The sequence below is a fragment of the Acinonyx jubatus genome, chromosome X, assembly GCF_027475565.1.
Source record: "Acinonyx jubatus isolate Ajub_Pintada_27869175 chromosome X, VMU_Ajub_asm_v1.0, whole genome shotgun sequence".
NCBI classification, from domain to species: domain Eukaryota; kingdom Metazoa; phylum Chordata; class Mammalia; order Carnivora; family Felidae; genus Acinonyx; species Acinonyx jubatus.
In genome coordinates this window covers 21,308,583-21,317,571 of record NC_069389.1, presented here as the reverse complement: position 1 = coordinate 21,317,571, position 8,989 = coordinate 21,308,583, and the positions used below count along the sequence as shown (strand labels likewise).

Below are 8,989 nucleotides of genomic sequence, written 5' to 3'. Positions count from 1 at the left end.
TTCGTGCTCTGTCTTTGTCTGTCTCAAAAATAAACACCAAAAACTTTTTAAAAAAGTTTCCAGTTTGCCTCAGTGAACTACACAGGTAACCATCAAGGGTTTATGAGGCAGCACTCAAGGCCAGAGCCCCTGATCAGACAAAGTGGAAAGATTGTGGGAAGGGGTACTGGTTAAATTCTGAAATTTGTTCCAACTGTGGTCACGTGAAGAAATACCCTTGAATCATGCTGCATCACATCTTATGGGGACTTAGGATGGTTCATTCAGACTTTGTCTATTCAGATCCAGCATGATTATTTGATGTGTTGTCTACTTCCCACTAGAAACCTACTTCCCTTTGCTCCTCAAAACACTATTCTCTCTTGATTTTTCTCCAGCAGCTCTTTTAACTCCTTTGGGATTCCTCCTCTCTCTGCTACATTATTAAATTTTTGTCTACACCAGGCCTAGATCCTCACATTTCTACTAACTCCACCGTCCCTTCTTTAGTGATCATATCTATACCCAGAGCTTTTAAATCCCCCCTAATCTCATTTTTTATATATTTAAAAGACCTTGGCTTTCTTGCTCAACAACTGTATACTTTAATGTCATTTTTCTTTTAGTTTCAAGTTAATTAGTCTTACTAAGAAAGGCAAGTATTCTTGGGGCACCTGGGTGGCTCAGTCAGTTAAGCAACTGACTCTTGATCGATCTCGCAGCTCGTGAGTTCAAGCCCCACATCAGGTTCTGTGCTGACAGCAGGAAGCCTGCTTGGGACTCTCTCCCTCTCTCTCAGCTCCTCCCCTGCTTGTGCTTACATGCTATTTCCCTCTCTCCCTCTCTGTCAAAATAAATAAACTTAAGAAGTGAAATTGTAAATTTTTTTTGTAAATTTACTTTTTATTATTAACAGGCTTTAATTCACTTTATATTTCTTGTATAAAACTGTATGGTGGCCACACGTGGAGCCTGGATTCCCTGCATGGAGATTTTGGTGTGGGTCTTTACAAAGATGGTCAGTGAATTCCTAATAAAAGACTTGGTGAACACATTCTCTTTACAGAGTTAAGAGGTAAAATAACTGTCGGGGCACCTGGATGGCTCAGTTGGTTGGGCGTCTGACACTGGCTCAAGTCATGATCTCCCAGTTTGTGGATTCAAGCCCTGCATCAGGCTCTGTGCTGACAGCTCAGAGCCTGGAGCCTACTTCTGATTCTGTGTCTCCCTCTCTCTGACCCTGCCCCACTTGTGTTCTCTCTCAAAAATAAAATAAAAATATTAAAAAAAAAAAAAAGAGGTGAGATAACTGTAGGTCTTGGAAATGGCATCAAAAGAAGCCTTGGTGAAGTCACCCAGGGTGACAGTGCAGGCCCTAGCTGACGTGTAGGAGGCGTCAATACTGGCCATCATCAGTAGCTTCTTGGGCAGTGCCTCTGGGGGCACGATGAGGCCCACGAGCAAAGAGCCACAGTGGCTGGTCACCTTGCATGGAACAGTGTGGGGCCTGCTGATCGTGTTACCCCAGTAGTCTTGTCCCACAGGGCCCATGGAAAGCTTGCCCAGGATGATGGCTCCACAGATGGTAGTGGCTACCTCCTTTGGAGTACTTAACACCCAAGAACGATTCATCCATTGTAATCTCTGATGTCAAGAAATGCCTTGAACCTGGTCCACTGGCCAGCATGGGTCTGCTTTTACACAGGTATAATCTTCAAAACACCATCCTTGCCGGATGCCCCCAGCTGAAAGTCAATCATGGGCAGGGAGAAGAGACAGATTTCCTCAAAGAGACTTGATCTTTATGTCCTTGACCAGGCAGTCCAGCTTGGTGATGGGGATCCACTCCTTGTTCTTGGCCTTGCCTCTGCGAGCTCCATGGCCTCGCCTCTGCGAGCTCCATGGCCTCAGCCCCAGATGGTGCTGCTGCTGGAGCCTCCTCAGAAGCCACCCCAACACCCCATTCCAGGGCCCTTGCAACCCCCCCGCCAGGCCTTCCTACAGCACCGGCATCATCTGCCATTTAGTGTTTTCTCAAAGAAGAAGTGAACTCTTTGTAAATTTAAATTATTTGCCTTCTCCATTATCATCTCAATCATTCACTCTGGACTGCCAGCTACAGAAACATTATTGAGACCAACAAAAGATCATGTAAGATGGTTATAGTTACTTAAGAATATAAGAATACTCGGTGCAGTAGGTCATGCAATATTTTTCCTCACATGGCTCCATTGTTTCTGTAACTATCTCCAACATCACACTAAACTCAGTATGCTTAACACAGAACTGATGCTCCTCTTTACCCCAAAGAGCGACTCTAATTGACCTATCCTTTTTCTACTAACTGGTCCCAGGCATACAAAGTTTAAAAAGCTCATTGACAGCTTTCTCAACCTCCAACTACTCCGCAAATTCAATCAATTCCTCCCTCTCAATGCATTTGAAATCCACCTGTGAATTTCCTCTTTAACTACCAGTATCCTAGACAAGGTTCATGTTACAATAGTCTGTTTGGCTTCTTTAATTCTGACACTTCAACACAAAAAAGTAAACACTTTTACTTCCCACATATAAGTTTATCCCTATCCCATTTTCTGGGACTAATTTTTGTCCAGGAGGAATGTTAGTAGTCAAGCCAGTAAATGAGCATCAAACTTGGTTTGACTCTTCGTTTCCTGTGAGTCCTCAATAACTGGATTCCTTTCCTTGTTCTCTATTCATATTTGATTACATTCTGCCACTGTTCTGGAGCCTCTCTTCTAACTGCAATGACTTCACATACATCCTAGCTTCCTAGAGTCTGCTTCTACACAACACACCATTGGATAGGCCCCAAATGAAGACAACTGCCTGAGCTTCTGCCATCCCGGAAGTGCTCAAGTCTCTGCCGAGTACCAGTACCTCTCCGCTGTGATCTTTTATTTGGTTTGGATTCTAACATGACCTCTTCGAAAAAATATCTGAGTCTAGTCCCATATTCAGAACACTGACCTTGGTTCAGCCTACAGATGTTCCCAGGTCACCTGAGTAACACACAGCAGTTACTCAAAACGAGTAATTAAAGAAAGCTGACGTGTTTAAAACAAATGGTTCCATGGCAAAGCTAACCAGTTTGAAAAACAAAAAACAAAACATCAGTTTTCACTTTCCATAAATAGGCATTTCTCATGATTCGACCATTAAAATCAGTCAACCAAATGCTTTCATTTATAAATGTCATAAATGTGTAAATTTTTACTTCAAAGTAAGTGCTTTAAAACACTGTTGCTAATTGAAAACTCAAAATGTCAACACTTTCCATTGTGTTTTATTATTTGAAACCATTAGTGTTTTATGTCAGACACATAAATAAAACAATGCGGGATCTTTCCATTTCTAAGGTGATACTTGAAAATCACCCAGAATTTAATCATGCCTGCAAGAATACTTGTTGCAAAACTGACCTCGATGATCACGAAAGCTCTCTCATCTGACTCTTTGAGGTTTGTGCTGCTTGCATTTTCTTCTGAATGACAGGACGGAAAATCTTCTCTAATAATTATCAATGTTGACAGAAGATGTAGTTAGTGCCAGGCTTTTTACAGCAGCGGGAAAAGCATGTAGCTGCATTTTTTGATACACTTAGGTGGTATTCAGTAGTGGTACAGAATAGAAAGATACACAGAGGACAGCCAAGTAACGCTAGTGTTTGAAATAAAACTCTGTGCTTCGAATGATATTTTTTCTTAAGGGTCAAACATTTATTTTGATTTAAAAATTCTATTTTTCCCCAAGAGTAACTGAAGACTGTTAAGGTAATGATTCTGCACGTGTTCAAACTTCTCACAGAGCCTTAATGAATACTCCTACCTCTCAATGCTCTTTTGCATTAGCTGAATCCTCTGCCCAATCAAGCCAACCTGTGGCTGGTCCAGCTCATTAGAGCCAGGGAAACGGATTCTGAGGGAATCATTGTACTCAGAGTGCTCTCAAGAGCTTCCTGTCCAATGTCAGGCCAAAGTCCTTGAGTGAAAGCCAAGAGTCAAAGCCAGGTAGACCAGAAAGAAGCATCACATCCAAAGAGGGAAGCAGGGTCACTGATGGCAGAGAGAGAGCCAAGAGTCAGAAGCCAGATGGATATTGGGTTTGAGTGTGATCAAGTGGGAAGCAAACAAGACAGCTTTGGCACAACAGCCTTCCAAAAAAGGCAAGATCAACATGGTGGTCCTTCCAGCTCCACCACTGATATGTGTACAAAAGGCAGTCCAGCAGTACCTTTCAATATGATATGCTCCATTTAGATCATCACTTATGGAAAACAAGTCACTAACAAAACGAACACTTCACCTTCCAATAGTTAAAGTCAGAATCTGTTGCAAGAATTAAAGATGAGTCAATCAAACACAATACAATCTATCTTATCCAAAACTCTATTGACTAACATTCTCTATTAATTGATTCATCTACACAACCATAATGCAATTATAACAGATGGTTGTAAGAAAGACCCTCAGGCTTTACAGCATTCTCAAGTACTTTCTTAGTGATGAACAAATTATATTTTGAATGGTTTCGAAGTCAACTGTAATCTATTTTTTTCTTAAATGAGAAATTAACTCAATTAAGCATTTTAACTACCTACTTATTATGCACAAGAGTCTATGACTAGAAAAAAATGTAAACAGAACACTAAACAGGAGAAATAATGCTTCATTTCTGCTTTCAAGTTGTAAAATTAATACCTGACAGTTGTTAAACACACACTAAGTTCCTGGTACCACTTTTAATGCTTAACATGTATCACTTCCTTTAATCTAAATACCAATTTTAATACCTACTATTAGTTATACTTGAACACTGAGGCTTAGAGGTGTTAAATAACTTAGTCAAATTCACATGGCAGGTAAATAAAGGATCCACCATTCTTGATATACAGATAGGTAGCAGATACACACACGGACAAAAGGATAGAGAAAAGTAAATATTTCTGCTTATCCCTACAACTTTTAAATGACAAACTATATCACACTCAATTTATAATTGAGAAACTGAGACATAAAGAGAAATTAAAAGTCTTAGGGCATAAAATGGAAATGGAATTCATTCCTGGCCTCTGAGGTTAAACTAAAAATGAAATATGAAACATATATAATAAAATATGAAATATATGGAACTCCCAAAACTTCAAAATTTTTGACATACAAAAATGACACTCTCTTATGTCTCAATTGATTACATCCTTCTACAAAACACTTAAAAGCACTATTACATTTCCACAATATTAGAAGTCATATTACCCATACTGCCACTCCCTGTGAAATCCCTAATTTGGTACTGCTATCTAAATGATGCGTTTAGGCATGCACATAATATTCAAATCTATTTTAAATTTAGAAATTTACTAAATTACTACAATGGTTTGATTCAAGTGGTAACTTAGGAACAATGTTTAAAACCTTAACACTTTTTATCTAAAACTTCCAAAATATTTTCTAACTAATACTTTACAAATCCCAGATCTTGGTGACGTGGGTAAGCTCTTTAATTACCCTTCAACAGCTTAGAAATGAAAACATACAAAACTCAAGTGGCTTTCCACGTCATTCAATGAGCTGGCAGTGATAGTAACAGCTTGACTTATAGGACATTATTTATTCCGGGCCATACAGTCAACCTCACAATGTCACATCAGGGGACATATTTTGTTTGCCTTTCATATAATACATGATATACCTTCAACACTATTCCACCTCAGCAAGAATATTAAAAATAATTTGGTGATTAAATGTAATGAATGAACCAGATGAAAACGATAAAACACTAGCAATTCCAGTTGGCACATACAGTGGCACCACAGCTGGTGTCCAGCAGCACCATTCTCTCTCTCAACGCACAGTTCCAGTCACTGCAACATCCCTGGCTCACTTTACCTGCCATCTTCCATCTGGTTCCCTTCCTTTTTAGACCTGTTCCATGGTCAGTCAGGTGAAATCTCTCGGTTCCATTAACGCTCACAAGTCATTTCACATTTATGGACTGTGAAGTGTCTGATTTGTTCTATATGTCATGTGGCCAATACTGCACTCTAAATTCTGTGCCTCATTAAATGTTAGCTGAATAAAGGAACCCCTCATTATGCCAAGAGGACCTAGAAATACTGAGATGCTGGCAGGCCAGAAGACTTAACCAACTGAACTTGTCCTCTGGTGAAATGCCTGACCCTGAGAAAAGCCCCTCTTCATGGTGACTCCACCAGCCTACGTTTTTCATGCACGGTAAGAACTTTCCACAAGTAGAGGATGCTAATATGTACAGCTTCCCCTCTACATGGTCCTACAAGCACACATTTCAGTTATCCCAACTTAGTTAAATATTAACAGTCCTGGACAATTTGATTCACATTTTGATTACCACAGTTTAGTAACTAGGAGAAATCGCTTCAAGTACAAAGACTCTAGCTCTTCAGTTCACAGATCATTCTGTACGCAACAATCTTTGATCTCAATCAGCAACAAATCAAGTGCTTTCTTTCAAAGTCAGCCAGCGATTGGTCAGGGAGTGTCTATTATTCAGTTCATACATAGACAGCAGAAGGTATGGTTGTGCTGCCCCTTAGTTTTCCCATGATAAACCCATGTGACATCACTCAAAAATGGATAACCCAAATAGGAAAGTGGACAACAAAATGTAAGTGCAACAAGAAGTCAAATTCCAAGAGAACAAAAGTAAATTAAAAATAAAAATAAAATCGCTGATCATGACAATGTTAACACCCCCATCATTCAAGGGACTCCAGCTAAATATGAAGGCACAGGAACTTGGGGAAAGTGATCTTAGTGATATAATTTAAGGAAGTGGCTGTAACAAAAAGGATGAAGCTGTACTCGAGGAAGTGATGCCAGCAACAGAATGTTCCCAAGAAAGGAACTCTGGATATATTTCATGACAGTGAACAAGTAACAAAATATTAGAAGTTGATCCGATCTTTGAAAACGATATGATAATTCACCAAAGCATTGACAAGGTTCTATTGTATTCTAAGTTACATGGTAAGAAGAAAGCAAGCACTATTCATACTACTCTTGATAGGCTGTCTAAAATGAAATCGAACACAAGGTAGTACATAAACATTAGTTTTATTATTTTATTTACCTGTACATTAGCCGAAAATTAGAGAGTTGTAATATTTTGAAAGAATTTTCAAATGTCACACAAAAAAATCACAATTTCCCCCACTGATTATAAAGATCATTTTGCATGATTTGAAACCACATAGCCATTTTTACCTCTTGCAGTACCTTCAAAGTGAGTACTTCCTGTTGTTTATTATGGGTCAAAGTTAACCTCCTGCTAAAAACTACAAATTATGTCCTAAACCAAACAGATAATGAATAATTATGTAGTTGAAGGCATTAGACAGCCATCAAGGCAGTGAAGACTACTGTGACCCGGTAAGAATAATCCAAGCAAAATGAAGTTCTAGAGAACCAGAGTCTCTGGAGCATCAAAAGTGTTCAGCACCTAAGTGTCAAGTGAATTAGTAACTGGATAATAAATAAAGGAACGAATTCAGTTTCCAACTAATCTTTTTTTTTTAATTTTTGTATTTCATTGGGGCGCCTGGGGGGCTTAGTCGGTTACGCGTCCGATTCTGCATCTGATGTCTGATCAGGTCATGATCTCACAGTTCAGGACTTCTTAGGAATTGATTTGATATATTCAAATGCCCCATTTCTATATTGAACTTATTAATATGGTAATGCAGAAGTATAGTGAAAATCACCTATTTTATAAAATAACATATTAAGAAATGCAGCATTTCTTTTTCTATCACATTTTGGGAAGCAACTGATGCTGCCATACTTTAATATCACCATCTTTAATTCACTGGAGCCAGGGCTGAGGCATCTAATGCAGGTTTCTGAACACTTTGTTGGTACTTTCATTCACCAAGATCGTTTGAGCCAAATCACCTTTTCACTCCATCTGTGATGCTGTTACTAATAACTATCACAACCCACAAACACGGATTCTCGTAACTACAGGGCTGCGTTTGCTTTGTATTCATCCTGTAAGAGGGTAGTGGTTGATATATAGCCACGAATTGCAGATTTTTAGTGTTCCTTAACAGGCTTGTTTTCTATTTGAGAATAGTTTACACATAACGTTACATTAGTTTCAGGTATATAACATAGTGATACGACATCTCTATACTCTGTCACGCTCACCAGAAATGAAGACACCACCTGTCACCATACAACAAATGCTATTACAGTATCATTGACTATATTCACTATGCTCTACCTCTTATTCCCTTAACTTCTTGATTCTATAACTGTCAGCTTCCAAATACGATTACTGCCCAGAATAGCAAAGTAATGTTGATTATTATTCTTTGTATGATATAAAAATCTTCACAAGGGTTCTCAACTTGCCATGATTAGAAGTGGCTGGTGAGTTAACTGACAGCATAGATTATTATTTTTTATTAATTTGGGTCAGAGAATTCTTACCTAAAAAGTGTTAGCAAGAGAAAATGACAGTTTGAGTTCCAAATTTTCACCTGATATTCTGATTGCCGTCTACCATCAGTATGTTTTACACAAACATACTACATTTGAAAACACAACTCATACCCATATGTACACATAAAAGAACCTTGCATATCAGTGTGGAACCTGCTGCTATATACCCCTTGCATGTTCCAAACCCTTAGTAGTGAGATGTACTGAAATGCCCTTTGCTTCCTACAACCCGGCTGGGGAGATCATAGCCTCTGATGCCACTACTTCTGAATACAGTTCAGCACTCTTCCCAGGACTCAATCCTAAATTCAGGGTTTGGGCCTAAGAATCAATAAACAGCTAGTGAAATTTGGTTCTCCATCCTATATCCTCCCTCTATAAAATCTGGCTTTTTCCATCTAATCTATTAGCAACCCTATTATTAATGGTTTAATTCCATTGTTATACACCCCAGATATGCCCATTCCAAGTGTCAGGTGCATATCAGTCCAAAGATGGAGATTCTT

The 8,989-nt window shown here is 39.0% G+C and overlaps 1 pseudogene; it reads right to left on the bottom strand.

Moving 5' to 3' along the window:
* Positions 1 to 1,260: 1,260 nt before the first annotated feature.
* LOC106986810 (40S ribosomal protein S2-like) lies at positions 1,261 to 2,002 on the bottom strand (annotated as a pseudogene).
* Positions 2,003 to 8,989: the final 6,987 nt, after the last annotated feature.